At 39.3% G+C, this 27,767-nt stretch overlaps 1 long non-coding RNA gene across 1 annotated transcript; it reads right to left on the bottom strand.

Moving 5' to 3' along the window:
- On the bottom strand, positions 1-24,923 carry LOC109502675. The gene is made up of 3 exons (XR_002161435.3): positions 21,652-24,923; positions 4,422-4,604; positions 1-3,112 (listed from the first exon to the last, which is right to left on the bottom strand). It is a non-coding gene; the product is annotated as an uncharacterized LOC109502675 (long non-coding RNA).
- Between the last annotated feature and the right edge of the window lie 2,844 nt (positions 24,924-27,767).

Here is a 27,767-nt window from a genome sequence, read left to right as displayed (position 1 = left end):
TTCCTACCTACCTCATTGCAGAAAGAATGTAATAGTTTAGTATATAAAAAATAATTTAGAAATCTAAAAGTGCATTAGAGATTTAAAGTCTAATTTAGGCAGAGTGATTATAACTTGTATTATTTTAGTTTAAAAGTCTATGAATTAAATACAGAGATTAGATTAATTGTTAATATTTAAGACATTTAGAGTAAGTTTTAAAATAAAGAATATGGAATAACCCAGCTAGGGATATAATCCACTTTGGAACTAGTAAGAATGAGGGAAAATGCTACAAGTGCTTCCATATTCTGAAATAAGTACACAATTCTGGTATGAGGAAAGGAACATCAGTAATGCAGCTGTTTCCCCAAAGGGGGGGCGGGGGGAAATTTTGATTCAACCTTTCTCCTACCGACTTCCCTTCTTTCTTCTCTTCGATTTCTTTCCAAAAAGTTTTGAAATATCTGTCTTCTGAACTTCATATTTGTTCGACATTCTCATGTAATTTCTTTCACATCTACTAACAGATATTCTAAATGGAATATAAATTTAAAGCATTTCTCCCAGTGACTCCAATAACCCGTACTTGCTAGGGAGTACATGAATGCATTACTTCTAGAAGCCCAGCCTTCATCTGGTTACGTTCACTTTCATTTAACTCAATTGAACCACAGAATATTGAAGCCAAAAGCTACTTAAGACAACACTGCATCCCCACTCCCTCGTTTCACAGATGAGGAAGAAAGGAACAGACTAGCTGTTAAGATCACACAGCTACTTAGTAACGAGGCTTGTACTAGAAGTAAGGGATCTACCACTCCCATGACAGCTTTCTCTTGGCCATACCATGCTACTCTGGAGTCTGCACCTTTACCTGGGAAACTAAGAAACAGGTTAGAGCCAAATCAAAGGCCTCACTGTGAGGCAGAAGTTCCAGAAAAAAGTGCAGAAGGTACAGAAAAAAAAAATTCGATGGAACCAGACAGTGTGCCGTGGAACCCTGAACTGATTTACTTAACACTGACCTGAAACATGTGGCTTTACCTCAGTTAGCCCTAACTCAATTGTTATGAAGTGGGGACCAGAAATACCCATATTAGAAGGTTGATGGTATAACAGACTATGGTCCACTCTGCCCACAATATAGTAGGGAAATAATATATCCTCACTCTGTTCCTTATTTCTCACACTGTTCCATCTTTCTTCAAGTACTATCTGCCACCAATCAATATTTCTCTCCTTTGCATCTATAGAATTCAATCTTGGAGGTTCCTTCTTGCCTCTGTGACTTTTCCTTTTGCACCCCCTATGATAGTTTTCCCTTCCCTTTCAGTGCTTCCCGTTCACCCTTCCCCTTCTCCCCTATGCTTTCACAAACTTCTTTTGGGGTGCCCACAATGAGTGGGGATTGCTTACAGGGAAAAGGCGATGCCAGCAGTACCCTCTCCCCCACCCCCTATCACCTTCCTCTGTAGTTTGAGGACACTTTCAAACAGTGCTTCTAATATTCTTTTAGTAACCAAGAGCCATTATCCAGGCATTTGGAAAACGGCTAATGACATATACCCAACCTGCCTGAAAATGCCTCAACAGAGTGAATATTAAACTTCAGAGTTTTTATTCAATTCTTGTTTCATCCATTGTATGTGCAGTTTTCAAAAGCCTTCATTACGTACCTGTTGCCTCAGCAAAATATGTGACACTTGTCTGAATTCCACTTTGACCTTCCACCGCTGTTGAAATACCAAGTTTGAAAGAACATGTAGAAAGAAAGAATATTCTTAAGAGATCCAGAGAATCATTCACTTGAAAATTTCTCCATTATTTTGCAACTCTAAGAAGTCGCCAACATCATTGCAAGATTTGGCTTGTACACCTGGAAAATATGAGACTTGAATATTTCATGTTGACACTCAGGCTTCTCTTCCCTTGGGGATGGGGAGAGAGGCTGAAGTGCATGTGTTAATCTTATTGCTGGACTGTAACTCAGCATATGCCACAGGGGCTTCCTGATGGCCTCTTTCTTTCGATATTTACCCCCTACCTTTTCATGCAAAATGAGTTTATGTAGCTGTTCATATTATTGGAACAAAGTATTGCTCAGGGTCAGCTTTAGCCCCAGGTAAAGGAGGCAGATGTTTTATAGGCTTTGTTTTTTTTTTTTTTTAAGTCCAAAAGCCTCCTACAAAAAAAATTTTTTTTTGTAATAGCTCTCTTGAAATCCCCATATTAGTCACTTCTGTGGAATGAAGCAATGAGAAAAAAAATTATCTGATAAAATATACAAGCTATCTTGAAGACATGACACATAAAGCCCCTTTTACTTACTGATCAAACTAGATAGTCACTTAGAAGAACTGAAGAGAAGAAAAATGTGATAAGAAAGAGGAGGAAAAACAAGGCTTGGAGCATGTCCAAACTTAGAAAGGCAACAACATCTAAACAGTTGAAGGAGATGACAGAAAGGAGATACCCCCAGATATACACGTCCTGATTTGAAAATGATTGCTTAGGACCAACCCTGATGCTGTATATTTCTACTTCCATCTGTCCGTCCATCCACCCAGCCATCCAGCCATCCAGCCATCCATTTCACAAATGTTTATGGAGTAACTTTGAATGAAACACTGTGATGTTACATTAAGATGAAAAGTGTCTCCAGGCATTACTCTTAAAAACATACAAAGGAATAAAAGTGTCTAAGTAAAATTTACATATCAGAGTCCTAGATGCTGTAATACATATCAACTGATGGGGCTATAATAAGAATGAAATTTCTTATCTTGTGACAGACATTGTTCTATAGATGAAGTATTCATTTACTCCTTCCAATAATGCTTTCAGGTAGATACTATTATTAAGTCCATTTTACAGGTAAGAAAATGGTGATAGACCTTAAGTAACTTGCCCAAATCCTATGGATAAAAGGAGACAGGATTAGGATTTTGAACCCCGGTTCTCAAACTCCAAAAGACATTTTCTATATCTCTTAGCTCTCAAGAGTACCCAGGGTCAGAGCACAACTAAATAAAATCTTACAGAACTAAATATGAGAAATATTGCCCAGATTCTTCACGGTCTTCTCTACTTGAATTTTCAGCGAGTCAGGAAGGAAATAATATTTCTTCACCTAAAATTGGGAAGAACGTATGGTTATTATAGTCATTGCTTCATTCCCTGCTGCCACAGTATCATGAACATGACTGCTTGCTAGCTTAAACATCAAGGTTATTCATTGTCAAGCTATATCCTCATGGATGAAAAGGGTGGGTAGGACACCTTTGAGCTATTACGATTTGGTCATTTTCATTATGAGTAGAGATAAGCGCTTGGACATTTCTTAGGCTCACAAAAGAGATAGATGATAAAAAAAAAATAGTTTAGGGAGGCCAGTGAAATTTGTGAGCAAGACCACTTTTGTCAGGGTATGGGGAGGAGACCTAGGAGACTGAGGCATCTAATTTGATACACTTATAAGCCACAAACATGTCTGAATGACCAAGAGCCAGCCATCACCACAAAATAACCAGGATAGGTCCGGAGTCAGCAGGGAAGAGCTGGGAAGAGGGCCAGGCCAATAATGAAAGGGGGCATTAAGGTACACATTAAACTCTCCAAAGGGGGAAAAAATAAGCAAAATTTCCAAGACATCCCTAACGAAAAGTTGAAGTATTATCATTTTTGCTAAAGTAGCAAAAATGGCAAATTTGCTGGTTTCACTAAGTACATTATATTGCCCCCCCCCTTTCTTTTTCCTTGAAGCGGGGAGGTGGAAAAGCTTCACTGAGCAACAGTGAAGATGTAAGAGACTTTTCAGAAGTGGTGCATCAACCAATTACTTGGAGTTTGAAGGGAGCAGTTTATTTTTCTGGCACTGAGAAATCGGCATATTTGGAGCTGGCATCCAATGGCTTAGTCCCGCTCCCCGAGCGATTTGGGATTCCAGATGGGAGAGAAGCTGTCTTCTTTCAAGGAGTAAAGCTGCCACTGGAACCCAGGGCACTTGATTGAAATTTCAGACATCTGATTTTGTCAGAGTTCGGATCCCTTTCCTTTGAAATGCCCTGCCTTAATAACCGCTTTAACCCATTGCCAATCTCGCCCGGCAAGCATGCCTCCCTATGATTGGGAAAATTAATGAACAGGCACTGGCTAATATAATTAAACCCAAACACTCCTGATTCCAGTATTGAGAAAAAGCCATCGCCCTGATTTTCTCTTGACAACACACAAGTCTTGCCATCCCCGAACTGTTTAATTATTGAAATGAACTGTAACAGGACACCGGATAGGGGCAGAGGTCGCGGAACAGTACTGGAAGTCAGAAATCAGGCAGGGGCTGACACAGAGCCAGCCAGCGCCTCCGGCTGCAGCCTCAAACCCACACGCTTTTTCTCAGGCAGCCAGCCTCTGATAGGTAGGGTGATAGCGGGACTCACTTGTTAGGATTCCAAAGGTCCAACGGTGCTTGCTTGTTTTAAGACAAGCCAAAATATGCTCGGTGACCACCAGGACACTGCGATTCCCATGCCCTGCCACATTCCTCCTCTCCAATCCCAGGCGGTTTTTTTTTGTCTCCCTACGTGCAGTCCAGGATGTAGACAAAATGAATTCCAAGTGACCTATGTGGGGGTGGATTTTTTTTAGAAACAAACAGCAAATTAAGAGGGGGGGAAAAAATCCTGTTCTCACTTTTTTTTTTTTTTGGAAGGGAGTGTATATGTTTATTTTCTCAGAGACACTTTCTGGCAATGGCAACAGAACTCAGTTCTATTGAAAGTTTCTTATTTTCCCCCAACTTGAACATACTAAATATCAGTCCCCTATTTTGTTTCACTTCCTTTTCTGCCTCCCAGGCCTAACTGAACCTATGACAATTACTTTCTTTAAACAGAGATGCCCAATTTTCTTTTTTTTTTTAATTTTTTAAACATTTATTAATTTTTGAGAGACAGAGAGAGACAGAGAGTGAGTGGGGGAAGGACAGAGTGAGAGGGAGCCACAGTAATGCAAAGCAAGCTCCAGGCTCTGAGCTGTGGGCACAGAGCCCGATGTGGGGCTCAAACCCAGGACCGCGAGGTCATGACCTGAGCCGAAGTCGGACGCCCAACTAACTGAGCCCCCCAGGCACTCCGAGGTGTCCAATTTTCTATGATTCTAGAATAGCAGCATTTCCTGGAAAGGTAGGGATTTTTTTTTCTAATATGTCAGAGTAATATTTAAAGTATTACCAAAGATGATTGGGGGAAAATAGCTGGAAAAGCTTGCTGGCAATATTAGATCTAGGCAAATCAGAGTAAAGGTGTAATTTTCAAATATGTTAGTATTTAATATTCAAGATTATTACTTAACAGTCGAGAAAAGTTATAAAAATAAGTGTATTCAATGGTTTGATAAAAAGATAATGTTTAAATATTTTGTGTGCTCTGAATTACAAATAGAACTTCTCTTTTATTTTTTATTTTTAAAATTTTTTTAATGTTTATTTATTTTTGAGACAGAGAGAGACAGAGCATGAACAGGGGAGGGGCAGAGAGAGAGGGAGACACAGAATCCAAAGCAGGCTCCAGGCTCTGAGCTGTCAGCACAGAGCCCGACGTGGGCCTCGAACTCACGGACCGTGAGATCATGACCTGAGCCGAAGTCGGACGCTTAACTGACCAAGCCACCCAGGCGCCCCTAGAACTTCTCTTTTAAAGAAAAAAAAAAAGTATCAGAAGTAACAGGGTTTTCTGTAGCACCAGACATGGCCTGACATAAACCTGTCCTCAATCTTTGTATCCTACACCATTCTCTTGGATGTCATTCCTCCCTCACTCCATGTCTAGTGCCAATGGAACCTGTTATTTCTCTCACCTTATTAAAACTCGTTCTAAGGCTAAGCAATGATAAAGCCTTAAAGGGGCTTACTAATCTTTTAATTATAAAACTTGGATACGTGGTCTCTTTTTAGGACCAGCAAAGGTAACAGGAGGACAAGATATTACTGGATCTGCATACCATTTTTAGCCAAACGGAACACATAAGCAATTAATGATTGCACTGGGACAAGAAGCTTGAGGAGAACTATCCCAGGTGAAAGGGACGTCTTCTGTATTTATCTAAATATTGGATAGTGAAGAAAGTCATGTTTAGAAATACATTAGATGGCTGTATCCTGTTATTTTCCTAACCAAACTAACTTCCCCCTTTCTGTTTTATTACTGCCCCCATCCCTTAAGCTGAACTCCCAGATCAACACTGCCAGCTTTCAGGGTCTCAACTCAACCTTTGCCATCTCCGGACATTCTCCAGGCTTTCTGGATAGATTTGCTGGGAACAGATGAGACTTTGGTGTTTCCAGGCCAGCCTCCCAGAGTAAGAACTCTCTGCCATCACTCAGATCCTCTGTCCCCATCTAGCTGCCTGGGAGCTAAGAGTCCCCATGTGATCAAATCTTCATAGATTATGCATGGTCCCGTGGGTGAAACAATAAGGACATGTGAAATGCAGTAGGACTCTGTCACAAGCTGAGTAGTACAAGAATTTAATAGCATTGGAAGAAGTCTTATTCAACATAGTATGACAGTGCCTAGAGAAGAAACCGGGCACAGTCATAGTGAATTAGTTCTAGCCGTCTCCAGATACAAATATGATAACAAAGACATCCCTAGCAGTTCCTTTCGATAAGTTTGGTGAAAGGTAAAGAATGGCTAGCGGTGATTTCCAAACTTTAGTGTTTGTAAGAATCAATGGGACCATTTGAAAGAGTTCCTGGGTTCCATCCTTTAGCAAAATTGATTAGATGCCCAAGAATCAGTATGTACAATAAGCACATCAGGTGGTTTGGACGTCAGGGGTCCATGGAGCCAAAAGCACTGGAAAAAGTCTTCATTGTTTCTCCATTATTCTCTTGCCAACACACAGAATGCCCTGGGCCTGTAAGTAGCTGCTTTTGTTTGCCTACAAGCCCTCCTGTATTAGGGAGGATGCACAGACCTACCTAAGGCTGGAAAAGAGACTTCCGCACTCCTATGCAACTGGTATAGTGTCCATCTGGGAAAAGGGACCACTTTTGGCCCAGACTTGAAATGAAGGACTCAGATCAATCTCCAGAGAAATAATGTTGAGTATAGCCTAAACCCCATTCAAGGAGAAACTGCTATTCCCTTTATGATTCTGCTTTGGCAAACGGAAGTTAGAATGCAGCCCAGCTGCCCCAGCCATGTACAGGAACAGACTACAGAAAATATGAATGGAAATTGCTGGTAGGGAGACATCTGAATTTTTCAAACAAGGTGAATTTCCCTCCTGCTTCTCTAATTTAACATTCCAAGATGAGAAGAAAGCTGGCAACTGAAAACTGTACTTAATCCATTCTTTAAATAGCATTACAGTGTTTTTCATTTCTCTCCACACTGCATTTTGTTGTTTTTGTCTCAGAGGCTTTAACACAGGGCCAGGACTTGCACTGGGAGGCCTGCGGATTACAGGAAATAATGACCTGTATATATTTAGTTGTTCAAAGGAAATTAGAGTAGCCTGATTTTTATTATTCCCCATTGCCCTCCGTTCTCTGGTGTAATAACTTGCCCTGTTCTCTAATTTACTTTTACATCATCAGAAATGTATACCATTTAGTCCGGATTCTCCCATGACCAATCAGGACCTGCTTCTAGCTAGGTTAACAAAACCTTCCATAGAATGGGACGCCTTCATAACACAGGCCAGCCAAAGACACTGAAGAGCTCATCTTTCTGGAAAGTATGCGACCTGGAGAAATTTACCCACTTCTTCCCTTCGGTAGCCAGTGACCACTATATGCCCCTGCTGTTGAATGTGACAGCTAACCTTTTTGGGACTGGTGTCGTTTTAGATTAACCTTCTCCTGTAAAAATGTGTAGGCAATTTCCTTCTATTTAATCTTTTAATTGTTTATCAGTGTATTTCCAGTGGTGCTGCCTCCCTGTGCCGCCTGTCCCTCTCACCCCATCTCTTATGAGCAATCTCGTATATTCTATTTAACGTTGATATCCAAAACCTACAATTCATCTGCTTGTAGTTTTTAATTTAGAGGAAAAAGCTTATATATTTGAGTTTTCTTTAAGAATCATAATTAGATGTTTAAATTATGATTTCGTTGAGATTTTCTAGTTCCATAGCACGTATCATCTGAATTTGCCTGCCTACTGGGATGGGGAGGGAGGGGCACAGCTGAAAATACATCTGTATTGGAGACGAACATCATAACACCTTCAGAACATTTGAAAAAGTTCCTGGGTTAGTTTTTCTTTTCATTACAACTCTATATATGGTTTATAGACTCTTCAAAATGAAACTAACATTTGAAAGGTAGGCGAAACAGATTTTTGTTAGTTTCAGTGTGTTTTTGTGACAATCGATGAAGTTTTGTGGATTCTCTAAATTCCATTGCCATAGTGTGAGTTGTGTGTTCTTTCACTGGCAGGGTTTGGCAGGATAGAAATGAAGTAGTAAGTAGTTTTAATAATCACAACTTCTGAAATTCACTCCAACATGATCATATTTTAAGAGCTCAATAAATTTGGCCTTTATAAACTTTTCTTCATCCCTCCCCAAACATTTCTTTTCAGTCTGGGCAGTTGCCTCATTATTAAATAGGTTCTCTATTCCAAAACAAACTCAAGTCACTAGTATTCATTTTACTTTAATTGCCTTCAGCCTCATATATTATAAGATTAATTATTGGTTTCATTCAGTCCCCTCCCCGTCCCTTCTGAAACAGCAGCAATCTGCCTCATTCCTACTTAAAATTTCTGAAAAAAGAATATTTTTCCTTATCATACTCTCTCAAATTTGGTGCCTCTGGATGTTCTTCACATCTTCCTAAGTCTTAACTGAATCCTCTCAACTCTCCTAGTTTAACACAATTTTTAAAACAACTGCTACTTTATAGCAACTCTAACAACCAAACCATAGTTTTATTACTGGAGCTTAGGCAGTTTCTCTTACCAAGTCAGCTGCCTTGCTCTGAATCCTAATCCTAGGTGACATGGTAACTTGGCTGGGTCTGGATTCAGAGGTCACAGAAATGCTTTTGGAATACTCTGGCTCACTAACCCTCCAAGGACCTTTGAGCCTCAGGAAAATTTGGGATATGAATAGTTTATACCTCAGTGTGTATTTAAATCAGCTAATGTTTACCCTTTCCAGAGAGTTCACCAGGTGGTTGGCCATAGGGCTGGGGGCAAGGGAGGTGGATAGGGAATAATGTAGTGGAGTGAAAAAGAGAAATACGGACTCTTTTCTCTGCGGTGACAAAAAGATTCAATTGCCAAACTTCAATCAGAAAATATTTATTCCAATTGATTATATTTATTCCAAAATGATTTCATAGGGAATCATGAAAACAAATATGATAGCAGGATAGACAGATGATATATTGAAGCATTTATCTCAAGATAGAAATTTGGATTTTGCTCTATGTATTTTTCTCTCTCCCTTTTCTTGGAGTTTATTTATGGATTTTCAATTTGATTCCATTTATCTGTGTTTGTCCTTACACCAGCACCAAGCTGTCTTGACTTCTACAGCTTTATAGTAAGTTTTTAAAATAGGATTGTGAGTCCTTCAACTTTCTTCTTCTTTTCCAAGATTATTTTGAACTATTCTGGGTCCTTTAAAGTAATTTTAGGACAGTTTGTCATGTTCTGCAGAAAAATCAACTCAGATTTTGATAAAGATTGTGTTGAATCTATAGGTCAATTTGGGAAATATTGCCATCATAAAAATATTAAACATTCTTATCTATAACATCAAACATCTTTCCATTAATTTATTTTTTTAAATATGAAATTTACTGTCAAATTGGTTTCCATACAACACCCAGTGCTCATCCCAAAAGATGCCTTCCTCAATACCCATCACCCACCCTCCCCTCTTTCCCACCCCCCATCAACCCTCAGCTTATTCTCAGTTTTTAAGAGTCTCTTATGTTTTGGCTCCCTCCCTCTCTAACCTTTTTGTTTTTTTTTTTTCCTTCCCCTCCCCCATGGTCTTCTGTTAAGTTTCTCAGGAAACTTTCACATAAGAGTGAAAACATATGGTATCTATCTTTCTCTGTATGGCTTATTTCACTTAGCATAACACTCTCCGGTTCCATCCATGTTGCTACAAAAGGCCATATTTCATTCTTTCTCATTGCCAAGTAGTATTCCATTGTGTATATAAACCAAAATTTCTTTATCCATTCATCAGTTGATGGACATTTAGGCTCTTTCCATAATTTGGCTATTGTTGAGAGTGCTGCTATAAACATTGGGGTACAAGTGCCCCTATGCATCAGCACTCCTGTATCCCTTGGGTCAATTCCTAGCAGTGCTACTGCTGGGTCATAGGGTAGATCTATTTTTAATTTTTTGAGGAACCTCCACACTGTTTTCCAGAGTGGCTGCACCAGTTTGCATTCCCACCAACAGTGTAAGAGGGTTCCCGTTTGTCCACATCCTCGCCAGCATCTAAAGTCTCCTGATTTGTTCATTTTAGCCACTCTGACTGGCATGAGGCAGTATCTGAGTGTGGTTTTGATTTGTATTTCCCTGATGAGGAGCGACGTTGAGCATCTTTTCATGTGCCTGTTGGCCATCTGGATGTTTTCTCTAGAGAAGTGTCTATTCATGTTTTCTGCCCATTTCTTCACTGGGTTGTGTGGAGTTTGGTGAGCTCTTTATAGATTTTGGATACTAGCCTTGGTCCTATATGTCATTTGCAAATATATTTTCCCATTCCGTTGGTTGCCTTTTAGCTTTGTTGATTGTTTCCTTTGCAGTGCAGAAGCTTTTTATCTTCATGAGGTCCCAATAGTTCATTTTTGCTTTTAATTTCCTTGCCTTTGGGAATGTGTCAAGTAAGAAATTGCTGCGGCTGAGGTCAGAGAGGTTTTTTCCTGCTTTCTCCTCTAGGGTTTTGATGGTTTCCTGTCTCACATTCAGGTCCGTTATCCATTTTGTGGATGGTGTAAGAAAGTGGTGTAGTTTCATCCGTCTGCCTGTTGCTGTCCAGTTCTCCCAGCACCATTTGTTAAAGAGACTGTCTTTTTTCCATTGGAAATTCTTTTCTGCTTTGTCAAAGATTAGTTGGACATAGTTTTGTGGGTCTAGTTCTGGGGTTTCTATTCTATTCCATTGGTCTATGTGTCTGTTTTTGTGCCAATACCATACTGTCTTGAGGATTACAGCTTTGTAGTAGAGGCTAAAGTCTGGGATTGTGATGCCTCCTGCTTTGGTCTTCTTCTTCAAAATTACTTTGGCTATTCGGGGCCTTTTGTGGTTCCATACAAATTTTAGGATTGCTTGTTCTAGCTTCGAGAAAAATGCTAGTGCAATTTTGATTGGAATTGCATTGAATGTGTAGATAGCTTTGGGTAGTATTGACATTTTAACAGTATTCTTCAGGTTTTCACTTTTTGCAGATGACATGATATTATACATGGAAAACCCAATAGACTCCACCAAAAGTCTGCTAGAACTGATACATGGATTCAGCAAAGTCACAGGATACAAAATCAATGTACAGAAATCAGTTGCATTCTTATACACTAATAATGAAGCAACAGAAAGACAAATAAAGAAACTGATCCCATTCACAATTGCACCAAGAAGCATAAAATACCTAGGAATAAACCTAACCAAAGATGTAAAACATCTATTTGCTGAAAACTATAGAAAGCTTATGAAGGAAATTGAAGAAATCATAAAGAAATGAAAAAACATATTTCCATTAATTTAAATCATCTTTGGGGAGCCTAGGTGGCTCAGTCACTTGAGTGTTCAACTCTTAGATTTGGCTCAGGCCATGATCTCACAGTCTGTGGGATTGAGCCCTACATTCGGCTCCACAGTGTCAAAGGAGCCTGTTGGGGATTTTCTCTTCCTGTCTCTGCTCCCCCACTCCCCTCGCTCACACACACACACTCTCTCTCTCAAGATAAGCAAAGTTGAAAAACATCATCTTTAATTTCTTTCAACATTTTTTTTTAGTTTTAAGAGTATAAATTTTGTACTTTATTTGATAAATTTATCGCTATTATTATTTTTCATTAAATTGTTTTCTTAATTTTGTTTTCAGATTGTTCATTGTTAGCATATAGAAATATATATAATATATATATAAATATATAATATATAAATATATAATTGAATTTTGTATTTTGATCTTGTACACTGTACCTTGCTGAACTCTTCATTTGCTCTAAAGTTTTAATGGATTATTCAGGATTTTCTATATATATATATATATGACCATGGTTGCTGCAAATATAGAGAATTTTAATTTTTCTTTTCCAATCAGGTTGTCTTTTATTTCTTTTTCTTGCCCAATTTCCCTGGCTAGAACCTCCAGTAAAATGTTTAATATAAGTCACAAGAGTAACATCTTTGTCTTCATATTAGGAGGAAAGCATTCAGTCTTTCATCATTAAAAATGATGTTAGCTAATAGGTTTTTTCATAGATGTCCTTTATCAAGTTGAGGAAGATCCCTCAATTCCCAGTTTATTTAGTGTTATTATCATGACAAAATGTTGGATTTTGTCAAATCCTTTTTCTGCATCTGTTGAGATGATCATGTAGTTTTGTCCTTTATTCTGTTGACATTGTATATTCTATTACTTTAATTGCAGAAATAAAACCATCCTTGTATTCCTGGGATAAGTCTCACTTTTTCATGGTATACCCTTTCTTTTTTTAATTTTTTTTTTAATGTTAGAGAGAGAGAGAGCTCAAGTGGGGCAGGTGTCAGAAAGAGAGAGAGACACAGAATCTGAAGCAGTTCCCAGATTCTGAGCTGTCAGCACAGAACCCGATGCGGGGCTTGAACTCACAAACCATGAGATCGTGACCTGAGCCAAAGTCAGACGCTTAACTGACTGAGCTACCCAGGCACCCAGCACCAAATCTTACAAATGGTACACTTCATTAATGAAGCCATCTGGGTTTGGGTTTTGCTTTGTAGGAGGGCTTTGAGTTACTGAATCAAAGTCTTCACTCATTTATATGTTGCCCTCAGCTGTATTTTTGCAGTTTGAAACATGGAGGCATTTTTCTCTTATTTGTAAAAACCAAACCTCATTGAAAAAATATCTTTGGTCTCATGATAACAAAGGAGAATGAGGATAATTTCTCCAAATGCAGTAGTAAATAAGGAAGAAGGAGAGACTTCCCTGAACTGGGGGGAGTAGGTGTACCAGGCACAATTTGTGGCATAGTCCTATGGAGGGGTCAACACATTATAGCAGGGATGTGACCAACTAAAGATACTGGACACAATGTTTGGACTCCCACAATCTCCAGCTTTCTCCTACCTCTAGAAACCCTGGGATCTGCAGAGTCACGAGACCCGCAGGTACCTGTATAAGCTGATACAAACAGAATCTCAGTAAAATGGAATATGGATTTATGACTGATTCCTGGAGGAACTCCCTGACATTTTAACTTTAGCTAGAACCCATGGTAGAATAGGGGCTTCATGGATTTAAATCAATTTAAAGAAAATTAAGATAAACATCTTAATTTGTTGACTAAAATTTGTAAGACGTTGTTAACATTCTACGTGTTCATGATTCTCCACCATAGACTAGCCCCACCTGACCAGTCCTTTAGCAGAGCTGAATTATCTAGAAATTCTTCTAGGATGTTAGTCCCTTTCAGTATAATATAGAGATTATGCTCCCTGATTCTGGAGCCAGAGTGCCTGGAATTAATGCCTGGTTCAGCTACTTAGTAGTTATGGGCCCTCAGGCAATTTACTTAGTTTTTCTGTATCTCAGTTTCTTAATTTTTAAAATAGGGATGACATATAATACCTAATGTAGTACCTACCATGAATGACAGTCGTCATTTATTCCCTGTCTACCAAGATAAATGATATTGTTACCAAAAATAACTTGCTGAAGAACTAAATTCTATATGATGTGTAATTTTTATTGAAATGGCCGAATATCTTCCTTCTTCACTACTCGTGCCACTGATATGGCATCTCCATCCTTGCTGTCACCCATTTTCAACCTATTAGTTATCCTTTATTTTTCCTTTACCGCATTTTTTAAGACTTAGAGACTCTTTTTTTTTTTTTTACCTTATGTTTCATATTCTCTCCTTTGCCTCCAAGCCCTCCTGGTTTTCACACAAATTATTGAGAAATCTACCTCCAATGTTGCCTTTCTTTTTCCAGTGAATGAGTCCTGAGTGCCTGTATATGTCAAGCTTGGCACTGGTCTTTTAAATGCAGTATTTGGGGCAGCTGGGTGGCTCAGTCAGTTAAGCATTTGACTTCAGCTCAGGTCATAATCTCAGAGTTGGTGGGTTCAAGTCCTACTGTCAGAGCCTGTTCCAGATTCTGTGTCTCCCTCTCTGTCTCTCTTTCTCTTGTGCTCCCTCTTGCTCAAAAATAAATAAATAAACATTTTAAAAATAATAAATAAATCCAGGATGTCAAATCCATATCAGAGCCCTGCAGGAAAAGTACTGCCATACCCATTTTACAAGTGAGGAAATGGGTGAGGAAAGATTTGGTGACCTTCCACCCCAGTTCACTCAGCTAATACATGACCGGTCTAGCACACAAATTTGGTCTGAGTCTCTAGTCCACACTGCTGCTTATCTTTCAAGCTGCTGCCAAAGTAATTTTGGTGTAGTGCAGCTTTGATTATAACACACTCAGCTCAATGGGTCCTTATTGCCCATAAAATAAAGCCTAAACTCTTAGCTTTAAAATTCAAAGCCTGCTATAATCTGGCCCAAATCTCCATTTCCAGCCTCTCTTCCCATTGATCCTTCGCACACCCACTACACTCCAACCAAAACATATCACTTTTCATTTGCAAGTATGTTATGTGCTTCCCTGCAAGGATGCCTTTGCACATATCTGTCCCTTGTACTAGGATATTCTACCCAGTGCCACCCCTGCCATAAGGGCCTTAAATCTCAGATGGGATGTAAAGTGCCCTGCTCTCTTCTCCCACAGGAGTTTGCATTGATCTGCTTCATGCAAAATGAATGCCAGTGCTGCTGGGTTGGTGAATACATAAAGGAGCTGGAAGGATTCACATGGCCTTTTGCATTACCCACATAAGAAGCAGCCCTGACAGGGGGCCCATCAGGGTAAAGAAGTGTCTTGCTACTTTTCTGCCCAATCATCCCATCATTTCAGTAAGTCTAGGTGAGGACACCTAGCCTATGGGTACCACCAGTGCAGCCACATGGGCATCTGGGTCAATCTTGCCTATTTCACAGGCTTATATTAAGATGATGGGAGTCAAGGGCCTTAAACAGATCATGGAAATTGCTATATTAATGTCAACTGCATGGCCAAGTGACTAGAAAAATACTATAGTGTCTTCCTCAGGGGCCCAAGAGGTTATATGGCCCATGAATTTGTTATGGACACAAGGAACTTAACAAAGCCTGTAAATATTGACTGTGGATGTGGCCAAAATGCTCCAAGATTATGCTTCTATAACCTGACAGTAGAATTCCTTTATCCCAATTCTATCTTCCAACTCGTGGCTGAGTGGTGGATGATTCAGGAGAAGAGTTCATTTCTTAGATGCATTGCCTACATTATACACCTGACTAGTAGCATTTGTGGAAGGGAGAGGGAGAAGGGGCTAGGAGAGAAGTTGATGATTAAAGCTACACCCCAAATTTCCAGGTCATATTCTATCTCCAGCCTTAACATTCTTTTCATGTTTGATAGAATGATTTCCACACTTGCTCAAAGGGTAGGATTGTTCAGGTACCTGACCTATAGTAGGCACTCAGAACACATATGTTTAATGAAAGAAAGAAAGAAAGAAAGAAAGAAAGAAAGAAAGAAAGAAAGAAAGAAAGAAAGAAAGAAGAAAGAAAGTTTGAGAGAGTTTGACAGAAAAGATCAGAACTGGCTGATCAGATAAGCCCCTCTGGGTTCAGCTACTACAGACAAGTGAAGAAAAAACCAAGAGCAATGAGGAGGAAGATGGTAATGCAGAGTAGAAGTGCACTTTCCTGAAAGAGGAATCAATTTTTTTTTTCATTCTACCATTCATTAAGACACAGGAATTATTAGGTGGAGGTGAAGGATATTGTCAGATAAGAATTTTGGCTACATAAAAAAATTGACTTCCATATGGAATTACTGGCTTGGTGTGTTTTATACATTATTTCTGGATGTTAATTTGGTTTCATTCAGATCATTTTTGTGAGAGTGCCTATCCAGAATTTAAAATATCCCTGGGGATTAAGAGGGAGGGAAGTGGCCAGCAGTATCCATATTCCATGTAATTAATTATTTGGACAGATTCATGTCATAATATACTGATACAGATTTATGTAGTCATCTCCGAACACATCTTACATTCCATGTTAGCCTAAAAAAATAGATCATGGAGAGTATGTCTTATTCAATGTGCCTAGCTTAGTGCCTTTCATATATTGATGCAGGGTTCAGATTTCATTGACAGTGTATTTTCAACATAGAGGATTCATAGCCTAGTATTACTTTTACCTGCTAGTGGTGAGTTAGGCAGGTAGAAGAGGGGCATTGAGTATCTGTGTAAGAAAGGGGAGATACAGACTTCCTTGAGCCAGAGTCAGGTATTACCTTATAATCTTAAAGGCCGTGATGTGGACAGTTTAAGGCAGGATTTCTCAAACTTGGCATTATTTACATTTGGGGCCTGTTAATTCTTTGTCTCGTGGACCAGTCCTGTACCTTGTAGGATGTTTAACAGCATCCCTGGCCTCCACCTGCTAGATCCCTGTAGCATTCCTCTAGTTATGACAATACAAATTATCTCCAGACATTGCCAATATATCCCATCCCTTATGGGCCAAAAATCACACCCAGTTGAGAACCACTGGCAATGAGCCAAAATAAAACATCTTGGGAGATTTGAACCCCCAAATTCATGGAAACCACCCAGCTGAAATGCCACTTTGAAGGAGCTTTCCAAAGAAAGAAAATCCAGGTATAAACAACAGCAATAACAACAAACCAGGGGCAACATTTTGAAGAGAAAAAGATAGGAAGTGAAGCCTAGAGCAATTTCTTCACCCAACTAGCTTACAGCTACTGAAGCCACAAGTCTGTTTCTGCAAGACTTAGGAGCTGATGATCATAGAAGTCCTGGCAGAGGTTAACAGTAGGAAAAACGTTTGTCCATAGAATATAGCTACACATATTCATGATACAGGCCTAGTTCCAGTTTTCAAAACACAGTGGAACTTGCTAAGCGATAGTCACGATGTAGCATCAGGGAAGCAGGGATGGATGGGGTGGGATCTGAGCTAATGGTACTCAGATTTTGAGCCAGGACAGCATTCCTGTCTAGGTTCCAGAAGTACATGTGCACACAAAAGCAAGTCTGGTCCTCGTTACTGTGTAAAGATAGGGTCCTGAATGATGACTAAGGAAAAGCCAAGTTCTAAGAACTATGGCACCTAGAGCAGAATTTGACCTGAGATTTTATATGACTGAAGGCACTACAGGGTTTATGGGGCAAGTTAGATTCTGGCCTCAACTCTGAAGCCCAAAGGTAAGCAGGAGACATGATGTCATGGGTGAGATAAGCATCAATGGTGATTCAGACTGAGAAGCATCACCACTGGTGCTCCAGCAGCATACCCCTACGCAGTCCTATTAACCCGATAGAGTGAGTCAGGAGAGGCTGATACTCCCTGTCTGCCCCAAGAATCATGTATTGGAAGGTTTTGCAATGACCTGCAATAACCTAAAATATAACATTGTGTGAGAATAAAAGGATACAAAATTGCATACATATATAGTGTGGTCTTACTTTTTTTAATTTTTTAAGCAAGTTTTTAAATGTCTATTTTCTTTTTGAGAGACAGAGCACAAGCGAGGGAGGGGCAGAGAGAGAGGGAGACATGGAATCTGAAGCATGTTCCAGGCTCTGAGCAGTCAGTCAGCACAGAGCCCCAAGCGGGGCTTGAACTCATGAACCGTGAGATAATGACCTGGGCCGAAGTCAGACGCTTGACAAACTGAGCCACCCAGGCGCCCCTGATCTTTTATATTAAAAGGGTAAAAGATATATCATAGCTAACTAGATACAAATATTAACACATAGGAAACCTCATGGAAGGAAAGAGTGGAGATATGCTTTAAGATGTAGGATGAGAGGGGATTGTATATTACTTTTATTTCTTCATACTTTTCTTTATCTTCTATGTTCTGGGTAATGAGTATGAAATAGTTTTATAATCATTTTTTAGGTGTTCTCAAAACATGAACTTCCTGTCTCAAACCAAGATTGGTCTAGGAATTAGGAACAGCTGATTTCCTAAGTAGGACAAATATTAGGTCTTGTGAAAAAGCTTGGGAAGACACAGCTTGAGGAAAGAGTGGGAAATGTGGAAAATATGGTTTGCTCAATGGAAATGAACACACTCCTACATAAACTGAACAAGAATTTAGCATGTGTCATCAGAGCACTTTCTTCTTAACAGACAACAACTTTATAGTTTTGTAATAGGAAGCAACATGTTTTCTCTCCCTCCCCCTGCCCCCACCCCACCACCAACTGTTCTCTGGGAAAAAAAAATCCTCAACTCTTTGGCCACATGTAACTGTATACTAGGCTATGGAGTGTAGGGTTTGTTTGGAATGATGGATGGTTTGACAATATAGCACAATCAGACAAGACCAGCCATCAATCACTTTAAATCAATGATAGACCTTGGGTGTGTTTTGTGCCATTTTCATTCATTCTAGTGCCCAGAGAGTTGCACAGAGCAACCTCATGACCTCACATGAGCAAAGAAAATGGCTTTTAAAGTTGTTTCCAAGCTCTATTCATCACTCATTCCTGGGTGAGATGCCAGGAAATAACTTTCATGATTTTTCTTTTCTTTTTTTCCAACTCATCTTTCTCACCTCAAAGCCTGAACGAAGGATATGCACATAGACAAAAAAGGGCAAGAACCCCTCTGAGTGGGCTAGGTTTTCTATCCTGTGAAGGAAATTTGGTCCTTATTTATTGCATTTTTTTTAATTTCTCTTACTCATCAAACAATCTGCTCAGAATTCCCTCCTGTCTTTTAGAAAGGAAGTTGTGATTTAGTCATGATTTCCTCTTGGGTCATTCCAGAACATTTGGAACGGAGCACTCTGGCCATCAGCGTATGCTAAACTTTGCTCTTACGTTCACCAGAAGAGACCATGAGAAGCCTACTCTGCTGGGCACAGGTACTTTTCACTGTGACCTTCATGGCCATGCTTACTAATGTCTTGTCCCCACCTTCAAAAGGCCTAAACCACCCCCAAAAGTGATACTGACATCTCTTAGGGTTAAGAATATCACTGCAGGGGCTAAGGAAATATGAAGTCTACCCCATAGCCTCAGAAAGACTTTCAACACCTTTAACAATATGCCTCTTTTCCAAAGCCCCTTATAACACATCTTCCCCAACTCAAAGCACTAGGTCAGCTCTGGCACTCTCAATAATCCCTTTCAATGGTCCTAAAATACAAAAGTATTTTTACTTGTCCTTATCCTCCCCTTTTCTTGTCACAGAGGTAAACAGGGAAATAATAGCAGTTTAGCCCTGCAGAAACAGAGGTTAACTCCGTCATTTTAGGGTGAAGCCACAGGAATGAATAGAAAAAGCTAGCTTTTGGCTCATCTTGCTATATACAAGATGCCTGCAACAACTAGTAACATTTTATTTATTCCCATAACAAATGGACCCACCACAAATTTCTTTAGATTTTTCATCTCCCAGGAAAATACCTTAATATCTATCTTGTGATACTGTCCTATAAATGCATGCTGCATACAAAATTTTATCATGATGTTCATAGGATTCTGTTTAATGATGGAAGAAATTTTGTGCATTTTTTTAGAGTGTCAAGTTCTATTACTATATACACATTACTCAATAAAAAGGCAGTGGAATTGAACACTAAGGAATTGGAAACTAGTATTACTGGGATCTAAACACTTCAGGTTACAAGACAACCTGAAATAAGAGAAACTCACTGGCCTAAAAATCAAATCACTGATTAGTCCCCAGATCACTTACTAGATAAAGAAGGCAAGATGCCTTTTGCCAAGGTACCAAGCCTGTCTTTGGGCTTCAGATTCCCAGCATTTCGGTAGAATGATTTGGGGAATCTGGGTGGACTAAAAGCTATTTCTCTTATAACTGCATGAAATTCCTCTTTCCTCACTTATCCATGACAAAAATCTTATCTTCAGTGACAGTTACAGAATAATAACACTGTCCTCATTATTTTTGTTCCTGTTGTTATAAGGACCAAGACAAATGTGAATATTTTCCATTAAATTATATACATATGTGTTTATTTCTGCGTGTGTGTATATGTACATATAGGTATGTATGTATATGTGTGAGGGTATACATACATACACACACAGACACACACACACTCATACACATAGTTTCCCATTGTGAAAATTATAGATCTAAATATGATACTGTCTTACTCAAAACGATCCACATGTGTCTGTGGCATTGATAAAACAAGGACTAATATAGACCGCAGTAGGCAGAGCTGACCTTTTTGTCACTAAGCAAGTTATAGTCAATCATGGATGTGAGGAACTCTGACCACTTCAGTAGTGAGATAACTATGTTCCTTGTGTTAAAGTAATTAAACAAGGAGGCCACTAGACTGAGGTGGCTCTATTGCCTGGGTAGCCTCTGTAAGCAAACCAAAATCCAAGCCAGAGCCATGCACTTGAATCCAAAAGATGACAGGTAAGAACAATCAATCACAAACAGCCAAATAGATTTTACCAAATCAGGTGACTGTTTAAGCTACAACCAGTCAAATGATTTCCTTACCTTGCTTTCCACCTTGTCTATAAAAATCTCTCTCCCAGCTCCTGTCGGTGGGGCACTCCTAACCACCTTTGACTGGGTGCCATCAAATTTGAATTGATGTATGCTCAAAAAAAATTTTTGAAAATTTTAATGTGCTTCAGCTTATCTTTTATCACTTGCATAAAGAGAAAAAAAAAATATATAGCCTAAAACAGTTCAACTCTAAAATGCACATAGGGGAAAATTATATCAGAGAAAACACAGACCGTATACTCCTCAATCTCAGCCCTTGGAATGGAAGCAAACATCAAAACCCCCATGTGGACAAGCTCCTTTGGTGGGAATCTAGTGGCAGACGAGAACATTGTTGTAGAAGAAAGAAAATCAAGCAAAGTTTCACTCCTCCGGGGCAGACCAGCCAAGAATACCAAAGTAGAGCTGTATTTTTATTTTTCCTGTTACAGCACAGATCTGTTGTTTGGCTACCAAATTACAGGTTGGGTCTGGTTCTCACATACTTCTGCTTTTCATGTGCTGAACAGGAAGAGTAATAACAGACTGCTTCTTTTACTTGTGGGATTTAGGTATTCTTCATCCTAGAATGGGTCATTTTACTAAGAAAACCTGCCAGTTTAAAGACTGGAGGTGTATGCCATTCATGTGGGGGTGGAAAACCCATAAAAATGAGAGGCTTTTGGCTAAAAGGAGTGGTTCTAGTTACTTGTTCCCATGTTTAAATGACATGTTTATGAGTCATACTCTTATTATCTAATCCCAACAGCATCATCCAGAGATCACTATCATTTATATGACTACTTCAGAGAAGGGTCTCTGGGAAATTTGACCAAGGAGAATATAATACATACCCATTCAGTTATAGAGCAGCACTCTGCACACACTTTTCATTCATTTCTTTTAAATGCTCTATCGGTAATCTATAAAAGATAATTAAACAAAGTGTAACAAATGTTGTACAAATGCATAATACCGATATCCTGGACAGGAGAGCAGTTAAGTATAATATAACATATATTGAAGGAAACTACTGCACACAGATATTACCAATTAGTATTTGAATCAATTGGCATTCATACAAATTCTGTTCTCTTCGTTGTTTAGTTAATGGCTTTGCTCAGGAATCAGTGGGAACTAAAGTGACTTATTGGGATAAGATCTGGATACAGGGAATCAACTGACCATTGAGAGTATTATAGAAACATTTTAGCGGGAGAGGCCTTATCACTCTGACCGCCAACATGGGAAAGAACCTTGGAATTTTGACTCATCAGAGGATTTTTAAGAACTCTGTTGGCAGACAGGACCTATCTTGAGGACATCTGGCTTTCTTCAAATGAAATTAACTTATCCTTTTTTTTCTTAAAAATGAAAGAAAGAAATAGGTGTTTTCTTACCTTCAAGGCATTTGTCTTGTCTAAAGATTAAAAAATAAGACATTATCATTTATATCACCCTTCATATTTGTGGAAGAAAATGCTATCATTTTGTTTTATTCGAAGAGGAAATGGAAGAACACAGGATCTAAGTGATTTCTGCTGAGGGAAGTACAGAAATTCAGCAGAGGCAAGTAGGCTCAGGATCCATGATTACGTCAAGAAGAGGAATAACCAGCACTGAAGAGAACTCTAACTTTCCTACCCTAAGAGAATGCATATTCTATAATCTCCACTTACAATTTTTCTATATGTGGGTATGTTTTCTCCTGTGGCTTAAACTACCAAGGTCTCTTTTGGACCTATCAAAATTCCATTGTCAAAATATCCTTGGCCTATTAATGAAAGGAGGAAGCCCAGGTTTCTCTGACCAAGAGAAGAACAACCTGAATTGTCTGCCTTGCTAGGTGCATAAATTATTCCACCATACATATTGTATGATTCGACAAAATCGGGATTGGATGCCTTTATTCAAGAGAACGACCAGTGATAATGAAATATGACTGATGGGTTAACAAAATCTTTATGAATAAAATAATAATAATAATGATAATAACAATAATAAAAGTAAACATTTCATAGTATAATCTGGTTGCAATAATTTGGGTGGACATAACTAAAATCTGAAAAATATCAAGCCTCAAGGTGGGATGGAATTATTGCCAATATCCTCAAGAGTAGTTGAACTTTTCATCTTTAAGAAGAATGTTCTAACTATGCATATTCTACCAATTATCAAGTAAATTTCCACTCAGCACTTAAGCAACAAAACAAGGAAATTAAAAAGAAAACAACACACTTTTGATCTCAGCCACGTGTAGTGCTTTGTTTGGCTATGGTTTTGGATTATTTTCATAAATAATTTAAATCCCAAGATTTCCATTCCTTTTTTTTTTAACTATTTGTTGACTTAATAATGCCATGTGTGTTCATCTTTGTTTTAAATGTCTTATGCACATGATCTTGCTTAAAGTGAAAACTCCTGTTTCTTGGCTTATTGAGAGAATAGAGCAAGGTTACATTTTTACTCACAACCTTCCAAATACTCTTACCTGTTCTTACATTTTCTGAGTCTTTACTGTCACAAATAACCAGACGTGATTGCCTCAAGCTCTCAAAAAAGCAAGCAGATCATGTTAAACACCAGGTGGGGTTTAGTGACCTCTTATAGGAAGATGCCATTTCCTGATGCTCTGTGCTTTGCAATGAGGTGATTAGATGATCTCGTTGACCCAGAGTTCCTCTACTTAATCAACAAGAGAGGATTTTGGAAGCAGAGGCTTCCCTTTAAGCAGCTGACGTCAAAGCTGCAGCAAAAGCAGCATACAGCAGCAAGAGCTGCAGGTGCACTCGCTAAATCACTATGTCTTTACTTTCTCAGGACAACCTCCAGAGCGTACTCTGGCTCGCCACACATCTGGTTGATATTAATTGGTCACTGAAAAGAACATATGAAGATGCGGCATGTATAATTACATATTTACCAAAATGTCACAGCGTTTGATCGAAGCTGTCCCTGTGGCCATTGCTGTGACAGGGGCAAGTGGAAAGAAGGGAGTCACAGGGAGAGCTTTGTATGACTTCTCAATGCTTGACCGTAGCTTTCTCCATGAGGGAGGTGAACTAAAGCTCTTAACTGTGGTAACTAGAGAAACATTAAAGATAGTTGAACATTCTTTTCATGCAGACGGTTACATTCGCCTTGTAAATGATCCCTTGGCCTCCAGCTTTGCCCTCCTCCATCAGTTCCCCCTTCAGATGCTCTCATTAGACCCTAAGTGAGATCCTGATCTTCCCTGCCCACATCCCCTCCTACCCATGTCCTGCAAGTAAAATGCAAAATCTTTCTGAGGGTCTAGGAGGCCCTCTGAGATCCATTCTAACCTTATCCCTCTAACTTTGTTTCTTGTGCTCTTTCCTTGGCTCACCCTTCTTGTCGGCCCCGCTCTTCCAGGAAGATGCCAGGCATGGTCCCACTCCCAGGCCTTTCCACTGGTCCTTGTCTTTACCTGCACTGTTTTTCCCCACGTACCCCAGGGCTCACTTCCTCACTTCCTTCAAATCTGTGTTCAAATCCCATCTTCTTAGGAAGGTCACCTCTGGCCTCCCTATTTAAAATTACAACTCTCCTATACTAGCCTGCATCTGCCCTCTCTGTTTCACTTTCTCCCTGTAGTCCTTACTGTCTTTTAATATTCTACCTAATTTATTCATCTTATTTATGATCTGTCTTCTCCCATGAGAATGGAAGTCCAATGGACAGGGCTTTTTGTCTGTCTCGTTCACTGTTATGAACAGTGCCTGGAATGGAATAGGTGCTCAAAACATTAGCATCCAGCCGGTCAGTAGTCCATGAAGTTTGATGGGGGATCCAAGGGGTTTAATTTAGCCAACTGCTTCTTAGAATATGAATGAGGCTAATCATCTGTTCTATCTGTGGACCAATTAGCCCTACAGAAAGAAAATCTTCATTCTACAGCAAAGACGTCACCCTAGTGTTATCCCTCCACCTAAACATTGTAAGTAAATCACAATAAGAAAATATTGATGACACCATTCAATTCAGGATGAGCTGAACAAGAAAAAATCCCAGAGCATATATCTACCAATAGGGTGTATCAGTAAAAACACCTTTATATATAGCATATTTATTTATTTTTTTAATGTTTATTTTTGAGCAAGAGAGAGAGACAGAGCACAAGTTGGGGAGGGGCAGAGAGAGAGGGAGACGCAGAATCCGAAGCACACTCCAGGTTCCGAGCTGTCAGCACAGAGCCCGATGTGGGGCCCGAACCCACAAACCGTGAGATCATGACCTGAGCTGAAGTTCGTCGCTTAACCAACTGAGCCACCTGGGCGCCCCAATATATAGTATATTTATTTAGATAGTATAGTTCCTTAGTCCAGAAAGATATGATAGTTATAAGGAAATGAAGACATAAAGTATATTTTAAAGCCAAATAGAACTAGAAATGTTTGTTTATGTTTTATGAAATATGTTAGCAGCTATCCACTTGCCAAAAACAAGACATTTTATTTTACTAATATTATTAGTAAATATGTGTTTCTCTGGTTTTAAAAATAAGTCCTTTAATATAAAAAATTCAAAGGAAATAGAGTTCTGTAGTTAGGTAGGTTTGTGAATTTTCTCAAAAATATGTAACCATATTACTTAATACTCCTGACACCGGCAATCAAGAATATTTGATTTTTTTTTTAAAAAGCAATTAGCCTTTAAGAAAAACAAAAGCTAATTAAAAGTGACAATCTAGTCATCTAGGCAAACAACAGCTCAGAATCAGTCTATACTACCTACTATAAACTGAAAAGCAGCAAACTATAGCTTAAAATGACTTGTTTTGGGGGCCCCTGAGTGGCTCAGTTGGTTGAGAGTCCAACTCTTGATTTTGGCTCTCATGATCCCACGGTCATGAGATCAAACCCTGTGTCAGGCTCCATGCTGAGTGTGGAGCCTGCTTGAGATTCTCTTTCTCTCTCCCTCTGCCCCTTTCCCCCACATGCACGCCTCTCTCTCTCTCTCGCTCTCTCTCAAAAGTAATAAAAAAATAAAATGACTTCTTTCCAATGTAGTTTTTTAAAGTTCTCACAGCTGCAGAGGCCTCACATCATTTTTCCTGCCCTGCTCTGTTGATTTATTCTCTGAAGTTGGTTAAATTCTTATGTATGGAAGGCTACAGCCATACATAACTTCTTTTAGAAACTCATTTGTGCTTAAGTCAATCTATCTTCAGTTATCCATGCTTCGAAAGCTTAGAGATTCAAAACCTCAAAAATAAAACAAAGGCATTTGTAGAAAGACTGTAAGATCAGGCTATGGCTGTGCATTATTCCTAGGAGGCATTAATTTAGCAACTAGATGGATGTAAAATCCACCGTGAACGGCATAATGGACATAAAAGAAAATCTATAGTGAACAGCATAATGGACAAAAAGGAAGAGGAGGGAAGGGGAGGGAAGAGAGAAGAGGAGAGGGAGAGAAAAAAGAAAACAAGTATCCTATTGAGTTTCCTCATGTAAAATCGAAGAAATTCCGTAAAACGCTCAAATACAGAGGACGAGAGCAGCTTGTAATTAAGCATACATTTTCCCCTAATTCCATCGTCTTTATTCATTCCTACGGTCTCACATTTTTTTCGATCTCATCTTTTCTGTTCTTTGCGCCTGTGTTTATGCCACAAACTCTACGTGTTTTATTTTCCTGTTCTCTTTTCATTTCCTTCCTTGTTCACATACCTTGTTTTGCAAAAAAAGAAGTTGCAGATGTGACTGGACGAGCAGAGGCAGGGTGCAGTCTCCAAATCAGCTTGATTTCATTCAGATAAGACCGCCCAGGAAAGTGATGAGGGAGGAGGCACAGTGTATTCCATGTCTTAGAACCACGCCCACGAGCTCGCACCCTGCCATGTCTGTAAATGGCAGGGCCAGCTACTGGGGAGTTAAGGCCTGGAACAGGACTCCTGATATGTCAGGAAGTTCTGGATGACTGTATTTTGCTGAATGATGAAGTAGCAACTGCTGGAAATAATAATAGGCCTTAAAATAGCAAAAATTCCTGAATGACTGTATCAGGGAGTGACCAATTTCTATCATGTGTTGATGTCAATTTAGCGCATGGATGTTCCCTAGAGAAAAAAGAAATGAGATTCCAACCTACATTTTTTTTTTTTTTGCAAGTGATTTAAACTACATACAAAACTCCTTCCAGGCACAAGCTATAGAGCATACTGGAAATGTCAAGAGGCCAAGTGACAGGAAATGCATTTGGTAGAATCATGCTGCTCTCATGTTTAATGTGGGAATAGGAATATCCTCAACAGCACAGCATTCCTGGATGGCTCTGAAACCACAAAATGCCACAACTACAGAGTTAAGGAACAACTTCTGTAGACGAAAGCCTGAGAAAAAGTTTCAGAAACTCTTTGAAAGGAAAGTGCATGCCACGTTAATAGCCCTTAAGGTGGAACTGAATGTGTTTTATTAGAGATCCACGATCATGAGCTGCTGGTTCGTCCTGCCACTAGTGAGGCATGTCCTGCCATGTTTTGATTCTTGAAAACATGGAATTATTTACAAACATTCAGAAATCAGAAAATGTCGGGACACCTGGGTGGCTCAGTTGGTTAAGTGTCCGAATCTTGGTTTCAGCCCAGGTCATGATCTCATGGTTTCAGGGTTCAAGCCCCACGTTGGGCTCTGTGCTGGCAGCACGGAGCCTGCTTGGGATTCTCTGTCTCCTTCTCTCTCTCTGCCCCTCCCCTCAAAATAAATACATAAACTTAAAAAAAATTACACTATAAAAAATCAGAAAATGTCATATTTTAAAAAGAAAGATTGGTATTTTTCTGGGGAAAACAAAAAAGATCTGCACCACTGGAAATATATGCCTCTCTGAGACCATTTTTTCCAGAGCTAGAGCTTGGCTCTTCTGTCCATGAAACAAAACTTCCAGTCTCTGCCACTCATTGTGGTGGCTCTTACACCAGATATGCTTTGTTCATTTTCATTACCTG

Source organism: Felis catus, chromosome C1, assembly GCF_018350175.1.
Source record: "Felis catus isolate Fca126 chromosome C1, F.catus_Fca126_mat1.0, whole genome shotgun sequence".
NCBI lineage: Eukaryota > Metazoa > Chordata > Mammalia > Carnivora > Felidae > Felis > Felis catus.
The sequence above is the reverse complement of the archived record's forward strand: the minus strand, read 5'-3'. Positions and strand labels throughout refer to the sequence as shown.